Below are 21897 nucleotides of genomic sequence, written 5' to 3' on the forward strand. Positions count from 1 at the left end.
TTTCTGGCTGATTCACTTGGCCAATTCCCCAACTATCATACCTTTGGTATGGTTTAAGCCTTGATTGTCTTCAAAGATAATTCAAGAGGGGTACCTGGGTGGCTCAATTGGTTAAGCATCTTACTTCATTTCAGGTCATGATCTTGTAGTCCATGAGTTCGATCCTCATGACAGGCTCTGTGCTGACAGCTCAGAGCCTAGAGCCTGCTTCCGATTCTGTGTCTCCCTCTCTCTCTCTGCCCCTTCCCTGCTCGCACTTTCTTTCAAAATAAACAAACTTTTTTTTAAAGATAGTTCAAGAAATTCAACAAAATTCAATGCCAAGACATCAAGTAAATCACTTGCTAGTGAGCTCTGTAAACAAGGAATACTCAAAAGAATTTAGGCTGTTTGCTACTATGGAGTCTGGTTTGTTTTCTAGACCTTACATCTGTTTAAATATCATGTTTGTTTCCCAATGTTAGAGAGTGTATTATGGCGCTAGGCCCACCAAGATAGCTTAACTACCTAAAAAATTGCAGCAGCATAGATTTGAGGTCATGAACATTAAAATAGCAGGAAGTAGCTTTCTATAAAGTTCAGAATCATAGCAACAAATTTTTCTCTCACATCTTATCAAGTCCCAGGCACCTGCCCATGAAATTGGCAGCAGAAAGATTTTCTGTGCTGCAAATTACAGGTTTCTCGTCATCTTGCCAACTTGCTTTGTCTCCACAACCTGGCAAAATGTGGCTATTGGCAGGAAAATGAATATTTGAAAATGATTATAGTATATAGAGATTTTTGGTTCCATAATGTCTAATTGAGTAATTTAAATACTGTTTTAGCAGTAAGAGTAGATTTGCTTTCTACTTTATAATAGGTGGCTGCTCTGTAATTTGAGCCCTTTGGCCATGAGTCCCTCAAGGAAAGAACTAGAATGGGGTCCTCTGTGAACATTACCTGTAACGAGGATAATTTAGCAAAATATTAATGACCTCTGTGCTCTGGAATTCCATGGTCACAGCCTTTCGAAACTCTAGGTAACCTGAGACATGCAGCAAACCAGAATTTTCTAAGTATCTTGACCATTTCTAAAGCCAGATTTTCCATAAAGTGTAAAGAAAGTACCCAGCCATCTATAGCACCTGTGCTATTGGCTTGTTGCCTACGGTAAGAGACTGTGGCTAATAGGAAATCAGAAAGCCAAATCCAGTTACTCCAGTTTGAAAGGTTTGTAAAGACTGGAAGGCTGTGGGGAAGTAAGATAGGGGGTGGGAAATAGAAGCAGCCCAAAGAGATACCAGGGTGTTGGATGAAGGAGACACCCAAGCAGGGGGCTGTTTTTTAAAATTCAAATTATAAATTTCAGGAGATAACTGTCTCATAAATGGTCATCAAGCCACATCAAGATAAAGTTAAAAGCAGTGAAGACACAGCTTTCCTGAGCTTGGCTCAGCTCTCCATGGCTAGTGGTTCTCAAAGGATGACAGCAACAGCTCTGGGGAACGTGTTAGACATGCAAATTCTTGGACCTCACTCTAGACCTGCTGAGTCAGGAACTCTGAGGGTGGGGACCGGAAGCCCGTGTTCTGACAAGTCCTCCAGAAATTTCTTGAAGACAACCATCCTATGGCCTGATTTGAAGGTCAGGAGTTTCTACAGGTCCCCCCAAGGTAGACAGTCAAGGTGAAGTCAAGAGCCTGTGGGGCCTACCCAGGTGAGAGTCAAGGGGCCTGTGGTGTAGAACACATAGGCCAAGGGCTGGATGGAGAATGTGCACGTGTTCAGAGGCCTTTGTGACACCGATTCGAACAGAAGAGAGATGAGACCATTAGGGAACACTCTTGAACCTAGACCCAGCTGAGAGATCTCAACCCACCTACTTTAGGTGCAAATGGCAATAGGTCATACATCACACATGCTACCAGACAAAGGGCATCTCCTTAGAAAGATACCTGAGTGAGAAAAAGATGCACCGCAATGCAAGAACTGCTCCACACTCCAACTGTCAAGACCCACTGAGGACACCTCTCCCATCTCACTCCCCACATACACACAGACCATCTTGGAAAAGGGTAATGGAATGGTGAGGAAAGCCAAAAGTATATGCCCACCTTATCTGAAAAGACAGTCTTTTCAAAAAGGCCATTTAGGGTGTTCAGAGACCTGATTAAGTGTCCAACTTTGAAGGACCGAATGTTTATCCTGCAAGGAACCTGTGGAATCATAAAAATCTGTACCTTCATTAATTGGCAGGTCTGAGTTGTTCCCATTCCTCTGGGGAACAGGGCTTATAAGGAAGCTTAGGCCAGTGTTGGAGAATAAGCAAACTGTGTGCCTGAAAGCAAGATGCATACGTTTGTAACTGCTGTGCACTTTTGCAGCGTAGAACAGTGCTTGCATTTTTGCAACTCAGAAGGCTCTCTGGAAGTCTAACTATTTCAGTAGAGAAAGGATAGAAAGAAATAATTTTAAAAAGGGATCTTAAAATGGTGAGAACAGCTCATGACATTTTTATGGTTTGCCCTTGGCAAATTCTCCTCCATCCACCCTCTCTTATAGATAAAGCATCAGGCAGCTTTGCCAACAGAAGCCTGACTCAGAGCCCTCAGTGGAGGGAGTTTGGCAACATTAGAATAGTGGGCAGATTGGGAAGGGTCAGGTAGGAATTCCATATTTGGAGACTCAATTAAGCAGAATGGATATGATGGACCTAAAATAAATGAATATAAAATTAAACAATAGGCAGGAAAACAATAGGTTTCTTTGTTACTGGGATTAGTTAGAATGCACTGGGGTTTTCAATTACTTCAATGTCAAGAGCATGATCTTGGGAAATCATACCAATGTACCTTAACTGAAAAGTATTAAAAGCTCTTTAGAAATGTTTCCAGGCAGTATGTTTAAATATTTATGAACGATTTCTATAAATGACTGCTGGCCAGTTATAATAATTAGGTGTATTCAGATGATATGATAATCTGCCCTACTCTTGAGAATGTGCTGACTATGTTATATTTACCCTGAAACCGCCTCTGCTCAGTGTGCTGACCTGTTTTTTTTCTCTCTTTCTGGAAAGATTGGGTTTAATTTTTAGTTGAATTAAAAAAACCTTTTAGTTCAAGGATACCTTGTATATAAATTAAATTCACAAATCTAAAAGCATGCTCAGTAAATGTTTACATAGGTGTACACTCATCTGCACTCCACCCAGACTGAAATATTCCTAGAGCTCCAGAAGGTTCCTTACCCTCTTCTATTACTGTTGGTGACTTTTTCCTTTTTCTGAACAAGGGCAAATGGAATCAAATGATAATGATGTTTCCATGATTGGGTCCCTTCACTCAAAATTATGTCTTTATGATCCATCTACATTGTTGCCTTTGGTACCAGTCTGTCTTTTTTCCTTGCTGCATGGTATTCCATTGTAGAACTCTACCATAAGTCTCTTTTGATGGACATTGGGTCATTCCTAGTTAATTCTTATTAATAAAACTTCCATGACCATTCTTGTATAGGTCTTTCAATGAACATAAGCATCTGTTTGTCTTGGCTATAAACCCAGGAGTGAAACTGCTGGGTCAAAGGATATAGGTTTATTTAGCATTAATAGCCACTGCCAGATTGTAAAAACACAATTGTACCGATTTATATTCTTATCCAAAAGGCTGGCCTTTTAAATGAGAGAATGTACATTGTATTTCAAGACAGGCTTTTCTCAACACTGGCTTCTATGGGATGGTTTGTCTATAGTTACTTACGCAGGGTGTAAGTGCTTTAGAGAGAAGTTTCTCACTTGTCTGATTCATTTTCATCATACAAGGAAAGATGGCTTGTACCAGAAGCAATTTAATATATAAGGCCAGCTTACTTCTCAGAGTTCCCTTAACCCTATTTAATACTTTCTTTATAAACCTTAATTTTTTTTGTATTGAAAAGTATATGTAGAAAATGGGGGAGGCTATGCATGTGCTGGACAAGAAGTATATGGGAAAACCCTGTACCTTCTTCCCAATTTAGCTGTGAATCTAAAGCCATTCTAAAAAAAACAATAAACCCTTAAGAAAAAACCCATATGGACTCGCTTGAGAAAATTCAGAAAACAAAGGAAAATGTACACAAGGGGATAAAGACCAATACTCTGACTGATGTTTCTCACTACATGCTTCCAGAACCTCATACATGGGAGAGCTCTGGCTAAATGAAAATCATTTCTTTACAAAGGTTTTGCAACTTGTGTTTTTGGTTTTTAGTTTGCTTCTTTTGGATTACTTAACTGTATTCCTAGACATCTTTACATATCAATAATTATAAATAAGCATCATGTTTAATGACAGTGGGGGTTTTATTGTACATAAATGTCCTATTTGATTTAACCATTCCCCTAATGGTGGGTGTTAATATTAATGCTTTGTTTCTCTCTTAAAAACAATGATGTAGTAAGCATCTTTATATATGTACCTTGTGCACATGTTAAGTTATTTTCCTTAGGATAAATTTCCAGAGTCTAAATTTTTTATGTTTTATTTATTTTTTTTATTTTTTTGAGAGAGAGAGAGCATGAGCAGGGGAGGGTCAGAGAGAGAGGGAGACACAGAATCTGAAGACAGGCTCCAGGCTCTGAGCTAGCTGTTAGCACAGAGCCTGACGCGGGGCTCGAACCCATGAACTGGGGGATTATGACCTGAACTGAAGCCAGACACTCAACTGACTGAGCCACCCAGGTGCCCCTAAATTTACAGAGTTTAATTTCTAAGTTTAAAGTGATGCATATATTCAGTTTTGATATAGATTAACAACATGCCAAGACACATCTCTAGCAGTATATGAGTGCGATTCCCAAACTCCCAAATAGTTGGCTGCAGCATTCTTTTTTATTTCTTCCTAGGTTTATTTATTTTTAAGAGAGAAAAGGAGGGAGGGGCAGAGAGAGAGAGGAAGAGAGAGAATCCCAAGCAGGCTTCGGGTGGGCTGTTAGCATGGAGCCCAATGCAGGGCTCGAACCCACAAACTGTGAGATCATGACCTGAGCTGAAACCAAGAGTCAGTCGCTTAACTGACTGAGCCACCCAGGTGCCCCCAAATAGTCCCATAATTCTGTTCACCACTTGAAGTTATCACTTTGTAAATTACTTGTCTCATTAGTCCATATTACTTTTGCTATTTAAAAATTTTTGTATGTAAAATATCTATTAACATGTCTGCCACATTTGTTTTAAATATTTTCCTGTTTTATTTTTAGCCAGTTGGTATTTTCATTATTTAAGTCTTTATATCCTTCAGTCAAATGTGATTTTTTTCACATATTCTTCACAATTCTTATTATATTCAGCCCTGATGTATTTTGCATGATTGCTGCTAATTTGAATTGAATTATTTTGTTGATCAGATTATTTTATTCATCATGCTATACATTAATTACTTATTAAAATATTATTGACTATTAATATATATGAAAGCTATTAATATTAATATTTCTGGTGTTACAACTCTCCCTCATCATTATTTTTAGTTCATATACATTTTCCAGTTGATTCTCTTGGTTTTTTTCAGCCAGGTAATCAGGTTATATGCAAATTACAATAATTTTCTTAGTTTCAATATTTATAGCTTTTATTTTGTTCTAATGGAATAATGGAACACCTCTACAGTGTTAGAAAATCATAGTGAAAAAAGAAATCTCTGCCTTTTTAATTTAACTTAATTTATTTCACTATTAATCTTAAGACTGGCATTAGATTTATGATGTTTTTCTAAAAAAATCATATTAAGAATGTATCTTATTTCTTCTGATTTTCTAAAAAATAACTTTTTGTCAGGCATAGGCAATAACTTTTATCAAAAACATATCACCATGTCTTGAGATGGTCATCTGGGTCTTTAAGAAAGTGGTAAGGTGATTTGTATTAATAAGTCTGAATTGCCGATGCATTCAAAATATAAACTCTACTTTGTCATGGAGCATTTTTCTTTTTCAATATCCTGGGATTGATTTGCTAATGTTTGGTTGAATATTTTAGACTTTATATTTCTAAGTGAGATTATAGGTCTATATAGTTTTTTTGCTTGGTAATCCTCTTAGGTTTTTCAATCGGAGTCATGCTGGCTTGGTAAAATAAATACCGTAGCATCCGTGCTTTTCTTTATTCTGTGAGATATTTTCAGCGGCAAATGCCATTTCTATTTTCTCCCAGTAATACCTATATTATAGAATTTTATATGCCACGTTCTGTGCTATTGGAGATACTGCATAAGTAATAAAAATATGATGGCTTTTTGAGAAGACATCATAGTGGAATCTGTTCCTTGAAAGTTTGAAAGAATTGTCCTGACCAACTTTTGGGGGAGTGGAGGAGAGTGCATTCAGCTTTTGACCAGTTTTCCGATTTCTTCCATTTTTGTTGGATATATTCCAGTTTTCTATCTTTGTCATTCATATTTTCTTGGAAAATTATTCCTCTCAAGGAGACTTTGGTGTTGTCCTTTAACGGATTAGTCTTCTCCAACTGTGGTTATAGACCTCAGCTCCTGTATGTTTCAGTTTCTCTCTTTTTCTTACCTTTGAATCCAAGGATGTTAGTGTATGTGTGTGTGTCTAATATAATATAAAGCAAAGAACAAATTACCCTCCTATCACCACATAGTCGGTTTTGTCACATTATCAATAATCAGCCAGCTCTTCAAGGGAATACGTTGAAGATAATGTGTTTTCTAAAGATCCCTGTCCAGAAGGACCTTGGGCAAAGATCTCAGTTCTTGAGAAGAATGTGGATTTCTTAAGACCAGGAGCTGCATTTCTTGACTCTGTCCCAGGACCTGGGACAATGATGCTTACGTGGCAGGCTTTCAATAACAATTTGTTGAATTGAGTTCTCTGCTGCAGGGCAGAGAGCATGATGAGATGATTTCTTGAGGTACATTCCAGGTCTAGGAGCTATGATATTCTATTAGAAGAACAATTACAGTAATGAGGAAGTGCTGTTAAAGAGTCAAAGACATCCTGGAAATCTATAGACCAGCTGGGTTTTCCTTCTTGTGAATCATCCGGCAACATTATCACTCACTTTTAAATGAATCCTTTACTAACTACATTATTGGGAACATACTGAATTGTTTTATTCTGAATGTTATAAAGCCAATTCTTTTAGCCATCACTTTATAAGGGAAAAATGAAAGAGTTTAACCATATGACCACAAATAAATAACAAGTTGTTTCACACTCACTTTTAAATATTAATTTTGTGGTGTATTTTTTTTGTTAGCTGGTTTTTCTAAGCCCAGCAGTGTGTATACAAGGAGGTGATTCACATGATTTTGAAAAAGAGATAAAGGAGAAAAGATCCAATGCTTCAATACATTCACAGTTCCCTACTAAGTATTAACTTGAGAGTGAACTTGACAAGTGATGAAAGTAAAACATATCTCTGTATTATTTTCTTTTACTAACACACTGATCCATGGCTATCTTAGTGTTTTTGTTTTCCCTTATGGAATATTTTCTCCCACGTGAAGGTTTTATTTCCAAGAGCAATGCTTAGTGGCTTTATTTTAGAATTTTCATTTATTTTAGCTATGAGTGGTAAATATTCTCTTTCACAATCACCTGAAGCGAATAACTGTGTATCATCAACACTAGATTTGGGGCAAGTTGGGCCACATCCAACTCTTAGGCAAATAATCATTGAATATTCTACGGAGATATAATTATATTGAAAAACTAAGTACTGTTATAATCTTGTAAGGAGTACTGATCATATTAGGCAATATTTCTTTTTTTTTAATGTTTATTTATTTTTGAGAGAGAAAGAGAGGGAGATAAATTATCTGGAGCAGGCTTCAGGCCCTGAGCTGTCAGCACAGAGCCTGACACAGGGCTTGAACCCACGAATTAGGTAATATTTCCTAAGCCTGTAGGGGCACCTGGGTGGCTCAGTTGGTTAAGCCTCTGACTTTGGCTTAAGTCATGATCTTACGTTCATGGGTTCGAGCCCCACGTCGGGCTCTCTGCTGACAGCTAAGAGACTGGAGCTTGCTTCGGCTTCTGTGTCTCCCCCTCTCTCTGGCCCTCCCCCTCTCATGCTCTGTCTCTCTCTGTATCAAAAATAAATAAAACATTAAAAAAATATTTCCTAAGCCTATAGATTGTTGAAGGATCTTGCCGATTTGTTATATAGTTTGAAAAACAGTATCATCCAGTTTAACTTACTGAACTATCATATTTAATTTTTAAAATTATTATTCTTTTGATGGATTCTATTAATAGAGACTATCATCATAAAAGGACTTCTACTTTAGATCCAAGCCCACTTTACTTTTTAAGATGGCAGGGTGATTGGTGAGCAACCTACCATTGTTTTCATCTAGATATTTCTCTCTCTGAAACGAAGTCAGTTTTCTCTTTGAAGTAAAGTAAATGCATATGATCATCTATATGTCTTATTTGATTAAACACAATAGACACATTCTGCAGAACCTCTTCTAATGTCCCTTTGGGCAAAGAGATCTAGAAGAGCATACACTGACTGAACTCCAAGCAAAAGCAATTACAATGTTGTAGGGGAAAGGCGGTCATGACTTGAGTTAAGGAACTCATTTGTGAGAGCCAGCGTTTTGGTCACTTCTAATAGGATGGATTCCCAAAGGGATTATTTTTACAGTAAAAACCCACTTTGGTTCTCTCTATCCCATCTTGGAAAGAAAAGGAAGAGGAATGCAAAAGCTAAGGTTTCTTCTAGTTCAGATATTAGGTAATGCATTAATTTGGGTTTTTTTTTTTTTGGATGCTCATAACTGGTGTTCTTACTTGGAGCAGTTGTTGGGAAAAGAAAGGTAAACTGTAGCCTGAATGACAAGGATATTTGAGGAAAAGCGCATGAGGTTGATGATGCAAGTGCAATAATCATCATTCAGCGTGGATTTGGGCTCTTGGCTTGGTTCAGAATTGATGGTAAGAAATATTTATGTCTGACAGTAAACTGAAGAAGCATAAATCAGAAAGAGCTAGTGGACTCTGAGGTCCTGATTGTCATTATGTGGAGAGGCATGAAAGGCACTTTAAGTCGGAGTTCTCCCACTCACTTTCCTTAAATGACAATGCTCACTGATAGACTTGCGTGATTTTCCTGAATACCGGGGCAAGCAGAATTGTTCATGTGGAATATTATCTGCAGAAACCTCCTTCGGAAGCCCCGAGGCGTCCCCCTTTTCCAAGTAATCATTCTTTGTGTTCCAAGTAATCCGCGTTATGACAGCCCTTTGGCATGAAAGTGAGTTTTCCATTCCGTTGCTTGCTAAACTGAAGCTCTTTGATAAATGGCGAACGTGCCACACAATGCCATAGACAAACGCTGTGGTGTTTGACAGAAAGCAATTTCAAAGCTTTTACTTTTGCATTTCACATACTTACAGTCCAAAGCGACCGGGGCGTCATACCATATGCATGCCAACACAGGCTTGAGTGTACACGTCAGATGGGAAGGAAACGCAAGCTTGTGTTCTAGTTGCAGACAAAACAAGACAAAGAGAACCCCGATTGTGAATTTATCTGCCACACGCTATCGAACTTCACTATGCACTTCAAATTTAGAAATGTTATCAGAAATTAATCTTGGATGCTTTTCAAAAATAGGATGGGTTTTAAGCATCACACTGACACCTTTTGTAAAATAATGACGGTGTGTGTGATAGACAGTTTATACTTTGATCTTGCTTGACTGTTATCTTTCAAAAAATGTAGCTCTTAAAGATCATCAACTTTAAAAAGTGCTGTCAAATTATATGGTTTCCACCTTGCGCTATCACATCGTTTTCTTACATTTTTGGTCTATCACTTGTCAAATTTAACCTTTCCTAGTACCTTAGTAAGAGAAAAAATACCTAGTTAACTCTTGAAAAAATTATATTAGGTAAAAGATGATGGAAACCCATAAGTAACAGCTAATTGTCAGTCTTGGTTGCAAGTCCATAACTTTATGTTCCTGTGATTTTGCTCTCAAATTGAATGTGACTGGATCATGTTTTCTTTTCTGTTATTCTCTTTCCCAATTCAAACAGTGAAGAGAAAATCAAAACAAATGTCCTGGGGTTAACAGGAAATGCGTACACACACACACACACACACACACACACACACACACACACACACTCCAATTCAGGAATTTGTGGGAACTCCATGTTAAACTGAAGAATCATTCTTTGTGTTCCAGCAAAATACGGTAATTTCTTTTGCTGTGCAAATTCTCAGAACACTATTGAATCGATGGGAAACAGGAAAGCTACTGAGCATGATGGAGAAGGCTAGGAAGGCCTCTACCCCTCTGACGTTTCCCTCATACAATGGGAAAGAGATCCCAGTGTGTGGACCCTCAGGGAAAATGCTCCTCTGCCCCAGACGCCCTATGCCACTCAGGGGCTGTGTCGTCCTGACGAAATTACTGTAGCTTTCCTAAACTTTCATTTCCTCTTGTGTCAAATTGCCAAGGATCTACCCAATAGATGGAGTTGTTGAAATTAAAACTGATAAAATGTAACCGTTGTGCCAGATTTAGCGAGTCTTCAGTAACTATTACTCTTTTTCTGTATTTTCCAACTACTCCTTGTAGAAATTCTGCCAACCGAAGTTTTTGAGCCCTGAAAGGTAGCTGAAGTCTTCCATGATCAAAGGTTACTGAAAGGGACAAGGATTTCATCCTGAGGAAAATCATTCTTCCTTTTTTGCAGTTTGACAGTTGATACTTAAATGCATGGTTTCTTGGCAGGAGTGAAACAGACATAACCCTAGCAGCATATATATGGGCCATTTGTGAATAATATTTCATTATTAAAAAGGATCATGTTGGGGCACCTGGGTGGCTCAGTCGGTTAAGTGTCCGACTTTGGCTCAAGGCATGATCTCACTGTTCCTGAGTTCGAGCCCTGTGTTGGGCTCTGTGCTGACAGCTCAGAGCCTGGAGCCTACCTCAGATTCTGTGTCTCTCTCTCTCTGCCCCTCCCCCACTCACCCACTGTCCCTCTCTCTCAAAAATAAATAAACACTAAAAAAAAATACATGTTAATTTTAGGAAACGATACCCAAATAGAAAGAATTTTGTTTTTCACTTCAGTTTCATGGTCCAAAGACCCATTTCGGCACTTTCTTTATCATGACATTGGTTTGGTATATCTTCATTTACATTTTTTCCTGGAAAGTATTTCTCATTTTTGGAAGTGAGCTCCAAATAAAAATAAGATTATTTCCCCTTGGCATACAAGACTTGGGCTCGAATATAAATTTTGTGTGAATAATAGAATGTTAAACCATTGCTCTCCTGAGCTTGTGAGCCATCCAAACACCCTGGACATGAAACTTTTATATGAAACTATTGAAAAATTAGACTTTATCATTAACTTAAGTATTTGTCCTGCTGGTCACCGAGTGTTATCAATAATCAGACTCCAGTGTTGCAGAAAGCCAGCATCGCTACTATTAAAGGACATGTAACTCTTCTTTTTTTAAATGACAGCACCAGTAAGGTGCCGTGGGTTGTTTTTTTTTTTTTTTTAATTTCTGTTTATTTTTAGAGAGAGCGACAAAGTATGAGTGGGAGAGGAGCAGAGAGAGAGAGTGACACAGAAACCAAAGCAGGCTCCAGGCTCTGAGCTGTCAGCACAGAGCCTGATGCAGGGCTCAAACCCACAAACCGTGAGATCATGACCTGAGCCAAAGTCAGATGCTTAACCAACTGAACCACCCAGACACCCCAACTGTAACTCTTTACAAAGTGGCTTTTAAGTACAGTTTTTAGAGTTTACAAGGTAGTTATCGGGTTCCATCAAACCTCGAGTTAAATTTTGCAAAGAAGTTCCAAAACTGTTAATGTCACCAAGGCTTAATTAGAGCTCTCTTTCATGCCCTCCCCCAGAATCAGGAGTGTTTTACTTTCATGTTTCTGTTTGTGGCCATAGGTTGTTTTCGTTGCCATATAGTATTCTATTATGTGAATATACCACAGCTTATTTATCCATTCTACTATTGATGGACTTTGGAGTTACCAGGAATTGTGCTGCTATGAACATTTTGTGTATGTCTTTTGGTGAACATATATATGTATGTGGGGGGACATATACATAGAAGTCTAACTATTGGATCTTAAGAGATGCATATATTTGGCTTGAGTAGCTACTTCCAAACACCTGGTAAAGAAGTTGTACCATTAATATACACTTCTACCAACAATGTATGAAAGTTTAAGTTCTGCATATTCAGCAGCATCTGCTGTTTACCTGTCTTTTAATTTTACCCATCCCGTTGGGAATGTTATGATATTCTACTGTGATTTAATTTTATTTAAAAAATGTTAATGTTAATTTTTGAGAGACAGACAGAGAGAGACAGAGTCTAAATAAAGGAAAGGCAGAGAGAGAGGGAGGCACAGAATCTGAAGTAGGCTCCAGGCTCTGAGCTGTCAGCCCAGGGCCCTACACAGGGCTTGAACTCAGGAACCATGAGATCATGACCTGATGCAAAGGCAGATGCTTAACCAACTGAGCCACCCAGACACCCTAATATTGTACTATGATTTTAATTTGCACTTTCTTAATGATCAATGAAATTGCTTACCATTATATATATTTACTGGATGCTTAGAAATCTTTTGTCATTTAGCTATTGAAATCTTTTGTTTTTTTTTTAAGTATCTAACTTTTTCTTATTGATTTGGTGGGGCTTTTTATATGTTCCAGAAACAAATCTTCTTTTAGATATATGTATTACAGGTATCTTACCTCATTCTGTGTCTTGTTCTTTTACATTTATTATGGTGCCTTTTGATAAATAGAAATTCATAATTTAAATATAGCCAAATTTATCAGTTTCTTTATCTTTTATTCTTTTTGTCTTAAGAGACCTTTGCTCACCTCAGGTTCATAAAGATATTCTTCTGTGTTTCATTTTTTTTAAAGAATTTTTTCTTAATGTTGATTTATTTTCGAGAGACAGAGTGTGAATGGGGGAGGGTCAGAGAGAGAGGGAGACACAGAATCTCAAGCAGGCTCCAGGCTCTGAGCCATCAGCACAGAGCCTGATGTGGGGCTCAAACCCACAAACTGATATCATGACCGAAGTCGGACGCTTAACCGACTGAGCCACCCAGGCACCCCATGTGTTTAATTTTTAAAGTTTATTGCCTCACTTTTCACATTAAGATCTTCAATACATGTGGATTTTTAAAATGATGTGAAGTAGGGGTTCAATTTACTTTTTGCCTGTGATATCTAATTGGCCCAATGATGCTCACTGTACTTCACTGTCACCTTTTTCACTTATCAACTGACCATATCTATGCACACCTGAGTTATAGATGATCACTCTGGCCACAAGGTAGAAGGTAGAGTGGGAGAGGGAACAAGAATGGAAATTGGGAGAACAGGTAGGTCGTTTCTATAATGGTACAGGTAAAGGGGCACCTGGGTGGGTTAGTCTGTTGAGCGTCTGACTCTTGATCTGGGCTCAGGTCATGATCTCTCAATTTGTGAGTACAAGCCCCGCGTGGGACCCTGTACTTACAGTGGGGATTCTGCTTGAGATTCTCTCTCTCCCTCTCTTCTGCCCCTCTCCCCACTCTCTCTTTCTCAAAATAAGCAAACTTTAAAAGCCATAGTACAGGTAAAAAATGGTGGTGACTTGAGTTAGGAAGGTAGCAACAGAGATGCCAAGGCACAGGTTAATTGGACATATGTTTTGTAAGCTGATATATAAGTATCAAATGTAGAGTGACATGGAGGAGTCTGAAAAGGAATGCCATTCATTCAAATGAAAGAAAGGTTTGATTTGCGAGATTTTATATTGATTTTTCAAGAACTCATATCTTCCAGACTAGAAGCCTCTTGTGTCTCCGCCAGTAATTGATAAAATGATGACCCTTTCATAGGAACCTAAATAAACTCAAGAGAGCATCGAAATGGTTAAATCAAGAATATTAAATTTATCATTTGTTTTCAAGGATGGTAAAAAAAAGAAGAGAAAGACAAAACATTATTATTTGGAAGTAGAAGCCATTTTACATACTAGATAGAGATACAATGAACCTGATCATTAGCAAATACTGATTTTTAGATGACGTACAAATGTAATCTTCAGACCAGCCCAGACTCACAAATTCTTTGTGTGTTCTGGAAGTACAGCTCGAAGTCTCATGGAGTGATGTAATTAGAAACTGGAGCACATCCATCTTTTTCTATGTCAACTGAACCCTGGAGAACTGATCTCCCAAAGTGCCCTGTTGCGTGTTTCAAGGTCTGTAGAGGATTTGGCATCCATGCTTGAACCAAGGATTATTGTAGTAATTCGTTTCCCAGTGGTGCTCTGTGAGGTGAAAAGTACACTTAAAAATGGTAGGCTGAGAGTAATAACAATATTAATAATTGATGCGTCTGCAGTTCATTGAATCTTTGAACCCCACAGCTAAGTTGTCATATCATATTATCCAGATTTCAAACAGACAACCTTCACACCGATTAGCACATCAAGGTAAAGATGGAACTTGGGAAAACCTGAGGTGGTTTATTATTCACTTGCATGTTCTATGACAGAACTTCCCAGCTGGCTGAGATTGGATTTCAGGTGTGTGAAGAAGGATACATTCCATCAGCATTGGGACAGCCAGGTATGGCCCTTCAGGCTGATGATCTCACATTCCGAGCGGTGGGGTTGAGCAGTGCCTAATGGCAGACCCCCCAGTTCTGCAGCACTGAGTGTAAGTGACTCCTGGCACCTGCTGCTCTGCCATCATGTACAGAATCCCTCAAGGATATGTTCTGCGGATAGCAAGGCACAGCGCTGTCCATGCACAAGAGGTCTGTGGTGTGGCTGAATGAGTTCTTCTTTCAGGTGTTCAAGAAGAGCAGGTGGCATTCCAAAGCCAGGGAGTAGAGAGCAAGTGGTGTGGATGAGCAGGAAAGCCTGGATGAGGGCTTCTGATGGGCTCTGCTCCAAGAAGTAGCCCTGGATCTCTATGGTGGATTCTTCTGTCACTTTGTTTTGATGACTCCTCTTAGTGGAGTCCAAGCTAGCTGCCAAGCAACTGCTTTAACAATGCATGCATTTAGAACATCATTTTCATATACTTGATAAAAAAAAAGTTTTGATCAGGGTCTAAAACCAGTTGCATCATCACAGCAAAATGACATTAAAATTTTTTAAATGCTTTTATTTATTTTGGAAAGAGACAAAGCTCAAGTGGGGGAAGGGCAGAGAGGGGGAGACACAGAATCCAAAGCAGGCTCTGGGCTCTGAGCTATCAGCACAGAGCCCGACGCGGGGCTCAAACTCTTAAACTGTGAGATCATGACCTGACTGAGCCACCCAGGCACCCTCACATTACATTTTTAATGAAAGAAAATGAACTGTTTGATTACATACTGTCAACTGTTATCAACTTTGAATGGTTGAAATTATTTTAATTTTCCTATCACTTACGCAAATGAATTTCCTTTCCAATGTAAATACAAGAGTTTACAGAGATTATCAATAGAAAATCTTGATTAAAAATTGCATATTAGTCATTTTTATCATAAAATTTGATAAGAAAATTATGTTCATAAATGCTTTTATGGGTTGAATCATGTCCCTTAAGAATGTATGTTGAAGAGTGGACCCAAGGAACTGAGGCACTCACTGTGGCCACCAACTGTTGGCTACCAGCTCAAATGACTGTCCTTACCTTCACAGAGTAAGCCACAGCTCCCAGAGTGCTCCGTGGGTGCACCTCCAGCCTATGGGCCCTTAGTTACCCCAGCATCAGTCCTTGTCATGATTAATGTGTGAGCAAATATAAAGTCTGGCTCTCTGTTCCGAGGATCTTTTGAGAATTGATACTCATTTGTCCAGGCTTAGGTCAATCATAATAAATGTCCACCTAAATGCCTCCCACCCCGGATAAAAGAGCCATACATTGAGCATTGAACCTATGCAACAGGGGAGGTGATTCAACATGGGGAAAGATCTTAACCTGCTTTTGATTTGACATGCTGAGTAAATGGTCAGTGTCATGGGAACCAGAGTTAGGTGGGGGGATTATTTTTCACTTTGTCCGTTCACTTTTTCTTCAGTTATAATATTAAAGGGCTTATTCACTCATTAATTGGCAAATTAACAGCTATTTTATGTTATCACCTGCTTCCAAAGTTTTATTCTATTTTCTGATCTCAAAGGGAGTCTTCTTTTCAATCACTTGGACTTCCTTCCAATGAATCAGTTCATGGCTCACCTTCTCTATTAGATTTTCTTGTATCTGTTCCCAACCCACAGAAGGGCCGTGGAACAAACCTAAATAGAAGCTACTTGCAATTCCATTACTAAGCATACAGGTTGTATTGCAGAAAAATATTGTCCAAATGGCCCTGGCCACTGCTCTGTACCATCTTTGCATCTCATTCTCTCATTGGCTCCCTCCCACCAAAGCTGCTCTGGACTGTCCTGAAGCCCAAGCTACTAGATTTTCTTTCCTTAGCCTTTAAACATTAGGCAAATGTTCTAATAGAAGGCTTTTCGTGTTATTTTTGAGATTCTGAGTTTCTGAGAAAACTTACAGTTAGTGACCCTATTTCACACAGAAGACAAAACCAGCCAAGGTAATTTGCTCCATTTTTCCTTTTTGTTATCCCATCCTAGATCAACTATCTCTGCTTCCCTCCTCTTAGCTCACCCAGATTCTGGAAAAAGGAAGTTTGGCTCTTTCAGTTTTGTAAAACTAATCCCTCTGGTGATCCAAATTGCACCCCATCCCAACTCCCCAGAGATCAGGCTTTGACTCAACTCATTCTTCTCCAGCACCTTCTCTCTGTGTGGTCCCTGCCCAGTTGCCTTCAATCATCTACATTCTCCCCCACATAAGAAACATACATTTTTTTGTCTTGGAATGAAATCTCTGAACATATATATCCTGTTTGCTTGTTGCTTTCCTACTTTACTCACTCACCCACTACCACCAGTGCAGAAACTACTCATTGGAAGGACACCAGAATCACCTTCTAATCAAATGTTCTAGTCAAATCGTCTTCTAGTCAAGTCTTGTTTCTTTTTATTCCTCATTTTCCATGATCTATTGTATTTGACAAACTTTTGTTGATATCTTAGTAAGTAAAGCAGATGTAACAGTCCTTGGATAATTTGAACAGGAAAAAAAAAACAGATAAAAGATGAGAAGTATCCTCCCATGGACTTTACTAGGTTATTTAACTACCCTGACTACTCTTGGCATGTATGAAAGGCCAGGTGGACAATCAGTGTTCTACTATTTGTAGCAATGTGGGCTTATGCTCTTGTTTTTTGGAATAGGAAGCTAAGATTCATTTTGTTATATCAAATTGGATACCGTGCCACAGCACCCTAACGTAATGATAGGTGATGTCAAAATTGTTCATCTCCATTTTAAAACCTCTACTTCTGAGGTTGCTGAGACACTAGGTCTCCAGCCACCTCTCTGCCAGTTTCTCTTGTGTGTGGTTGTGTCTCCAGCCCTTTCAGTTTGCTATTGAGTTTGGCTTCATGCTTGAAGGCCCTCCAGCTCTCATGTGCAAGAAGAATTGACCAGAAGGTTTGGTCACCATAAAGTCTGGAATTCCAACAAAATAGATCTTTGACATTGGAAGTGTCCAAGGAAGGGACGCTGGCATTATGTTCTTAGCCGCAGGCCCACATTGGTGCTGCCATCAAACTGAGAACTGGAAAACATGAAGAAGCTTATAGAACAAAATGACAAAATACATGTCTTCTATCACTCATCCTCCCCAAAGTCTCTCTGAAATAATAAAAGAAATATAAAGATATAAATCAGTCATTAGTAGCACTAAAAAATAAGAGATTCTCAACAGATTCGAACCCTCAGAGTATTTTTACTTCAGCTCAAAGCTGTAACATAGATTCTCCATGTAAAACAGGAGATCTACCGTGGAGAGAGCCAGGGAAATTTGAAAAAGCAAAGCCAGAGCTCTGCCCCCAGTAACTTCTAGCACTATAACAAAATAGAACTTTCCCACCTTGAAGGAAGACCGACTTCTTCTCACTTTCTCCACTGCTACCACCCTTGTAGAAGTCAACTTCCTCCCTGGTCTGAATTTGCAAATACCTCCTAACCAGTGCCCCCACTTCAATTCATGTTCTCCTAAATTCTGTTCTCCACAGAGCAGCCAGTGATTCTATTAAACCATGAATAAAGTCATGTCACTCATTTGCTCAAAATCTCACATAGAGTAAATTTCAGAGTTGTTACAGTGACTCCCGAGACCATGTACACTCTCATGTAGAATCAGCTGATGGACTGTGTGGTTTTTCACAGAGGGAAAATGGCTGTGCCCACTGACGGTTAGTGGATCTGAAGAGAAGGAGGAGATTGGAGAACTGACAAGGACTAAAATAATTGAGTGTAGACTATAAATTGGATTGGAAGAAAGCACACGGGGGTAGGGGCTGAAGGGACATGGAGTTGCCAGAAATGATGACATAAGTTGGGGTGGTACCCCATAGCCCTGATGAAATGGGGAGTGGTGAATGGTAGGGAAAGGGCAGCTCTGAGCAGAGGTGGCTGGAGTCAGGACAGGAGGAAGTTGGAGTGGGAGGGGCTCAGGCTTGTCCAGGGGCATGGAGGAGGAAGGGTCTGGAAGCATCTCTGTGGAAAAGGAGGAGCAGCTCCGACTCCGGTATGGCTGGCACATGAGTTTGGAAAGGAGATTCAAAGAAGTTTCAAAAGGAAGCTGTGTCTTCAGTGGTTACCCTACTTCCTTGAAAGGAAGGCGTTGGCGGGGCTGTTTGGAAACGGATTGAAGAAACAGAAGATGTTACTGTGGAACATTAACTATAGCACATGAGACAGAGGATTCTAGAAAGACAAATATATTAAGTGAAAAAACAAGATTTAGAAAAGTATATATGACAAAACACTATTTTATGTAAATATAAATATACGTCAACCCCATATCATAATGTGGAAGGATGCAAACGCCAAAGCTGTACAACAGATTTCAGGAAGTTTTTATGGTCAACAGTATGTATTTCTGTATTGGTTTTACTCTTAGCAGCTGTCATGTATTAACTTTCTGATCAGAGTAAACAAAACAGAATTTACAACAACAACAAAACTTGCTAAGCAAATCAGTTAAATATGGTTGTGCCTCTAACAAGGGCAGGAGGTGTCATGGAGTTGTCACAGAATTTTACAGAGCAGATGCTAAGAGAGTTCTATTTCTAGGGGCATCCTTGTGTTGTGACTTAAAGGTTTGTGATAAAGTTATTCTGTGGGAGTAGGTAGAGCTTAAAACAGTGATTTTTTTTTTTTTTTGAGAGAGAGACAGAGACAGAAAGACAGAGAATGAACAGGGAGGGGCAGAGAGAGAAAGAAGGAGAGAGAGAATTCCAAGCAGGCTCTGAGCTACTAGCACAGAACCCAATGCTGGGCTTGATCCTATGAACCATGAGATCATGACCAGAGCTGAAATTAAGAAGGGTGATGATATCAATCAACTTTCTAGAATGTCAATTCAGTAGTCAAAATACAGTGTTTTGTAATTAGAGAGTTCTGGACTCAAATCTTGGCTCCATCTCTTACTAGCTTTGTGACTATGGGTGTCACTTAACTTTCTGAACCACAGTTTCCTCATCTGTAAGATGGAGTTAGTAACACACATCTATAGATTTGTTTTAAGAATTAAATAAAGGTGTAAGTTCCCAGGACAATGCCTGGCTTAAGCTAGTCCTCAATAAATTGAGCCTATTACTAGCTATTTCTACATGAATTAAATCTGAAATTATCTTCTATATGTAAATTCTTTGCAAATTGTATTACATTTGTAAAAATTTGACAAAAATAGAAGAAGAAAGCTACAGTATGAAAAAAAAAAGTTTGTCAAAAAAACCATTAGTCCACCTCATTGATCACTATGACCTGAAATTAAAGCAATCTGAAATTTACCAAAACATTAAAAATTTGATAAATGTAATTGTAAATATTCATGCTGATATTTACTAAATTAAACTTTACCTCATTATAGCTTTTCTTGAACCCATACTACGTGTCTTAAGATTTCTTTCCAAAGAATTTCAAAATGAAACAAGAAACATTTTCAGATGTCTCATTTCTACTCAAGAGATTTTCCTCAAAATTAGAAGGCATAATTTATTGTTTATCATTGAGGAGAAATTGGGACTATTTCAAAACTTTCAGGGCTAGAAGAATGAAATTATGCCCCCAAATCTTCAAACATCTCAAAGGTGGAAGCTTGTTTTTCAGATGAGGAAACAAATTCTGAAGGAAATATATCATGGCGATTTAGGCAGAACATTTTTTCTACTTCACCATAAGAATGCACACAGTTAGTTATTACTGAACATTAGATACAGTATTACTGCATTTAAATTTATGCTTTCAAAAGAAAGGTCATACCAAAATTAAATTTTGGAATTATTGCTGCAATGGAAGAAGCTATTACATGAAGAAGATATTTTACAGACAAACCAAATATAAACCCAAAACTGCAATTTTACATGAATGATGTAAAACTCATTTTTTAAATGCCACTTTTATTTTTCATCCTTTAAAAATGTTTAGGTGTTTAATTATTTATTTTTGAGAGAGAGAGGGAGATAGAGAATCCCAAGCAGACTCTGTGCTGTCAGCACAGAGCCTGACATGGGGCTCAAGCTCACAAACACTGAGATCAACACCTGAGCCAAAATCAAGAGTCAAATGCTTAACTGACTGAGCCACCCAGCTCCACCCCCCTTTTCTTTCTTTCTTTCTTTCTTTCTTTCTTTCTTTCTTTCTTTCTTTCTTTCTTTCTTTCTTTCTTTTTGTTTTTTTGGTGATCATCTCTAGTATTTACTGGTTCTTACTCAATACGGTTTGGGGCAAAAACAAACAACTTATATCTGTCTGTTGATATTGCTTTGACTTGGCCAATCACTACCTCAAGCTTTAAAGTGCTAATTTCTTTTTATATGCCACCAAATTATTTCTTAAGCAATGCTATAGAAAGGACAGACATATATTTTATGCCTTTATCTATTGAACAGAAATTGACCAAAAATATTTATGGAAATCGGACATTTTGTCACATTAGTTTAAAAAACGGGGGGTAGATAAATGAGACAAGAATACGATAAACATTAATCATCTAGTATAGAAGCTTCTTGCATTCTAGAGTTCTCTTACATAGCAAAACACTTTTCTCTTGATTTTCAATTAAAATTAGTTGATATTGCCTGAACGCTGTACTGGTTCCAAGGCTCAGCAAGAAAAAGTCCAATGATTAATTAGTAATGTCTGTCACGGGTACAGATGACAAAGTGGAAACACGTGTGCGGAGACAGATTCGCCCAGAGATTCTCAAAGTGTGGTCTCTGGAGCAGCAACAGCACCTGGAGATTTTCTAGAAATATAAATTATCAAGTTCTACCCATGCATACTCAATCAGCAACTGTGGGGGGTGGGGCCCAGCCATCTTTTTATAAGCCCTCCAGGCAATTTAAATTCATAAACTAGAGTTGAAAACCTCTGGGTTGGAATAGTGCCAATCATCAAGCCACCTAAATTTATAGAACCATCCCAAACAGCAATTTCTTGCGTGTTTTTAGTGGAAACTTCTCATTATATTTGCGATTTTAAAAATTTCATTTTAGGGGCACCTGGTTGGCTCAGTCGGTTGTGCCTCTGACTCTTGATTATGTCCCAGATCATGGGCTCTATTAGCTTTTAGAATAGATTATACCAAAATTTAACAATGGTGCCCTGGAAAAGTGTGCTATTTTAGGCTGATAGATATATTTTATAAATTTCAAACAAGGATAGTTTGAAAAAAAATGTTATTGGAAATTGCAGAAACTACCAGACGTCAAGGAATTATCAAAACAAAGAAAGTTCTTGAGATTAGAAGTGAATCAATAGG

Source organism: Suricata suricatta, chromosome 5 (assembly GCF_006229205.1).
Source record: "Suricata suricatta isolate VVHF042 chromosome 5, meerkat_22Aug2017_6uvM2_HiC, whole genome shotgun sequence".
In the NCBI taxonomy this organism is placed as follows: Eukaryota; Metazoa; Chordata; class Mammalia; order Carnivora; family Herpestidae; genus Suricata; species Suricata suricatta.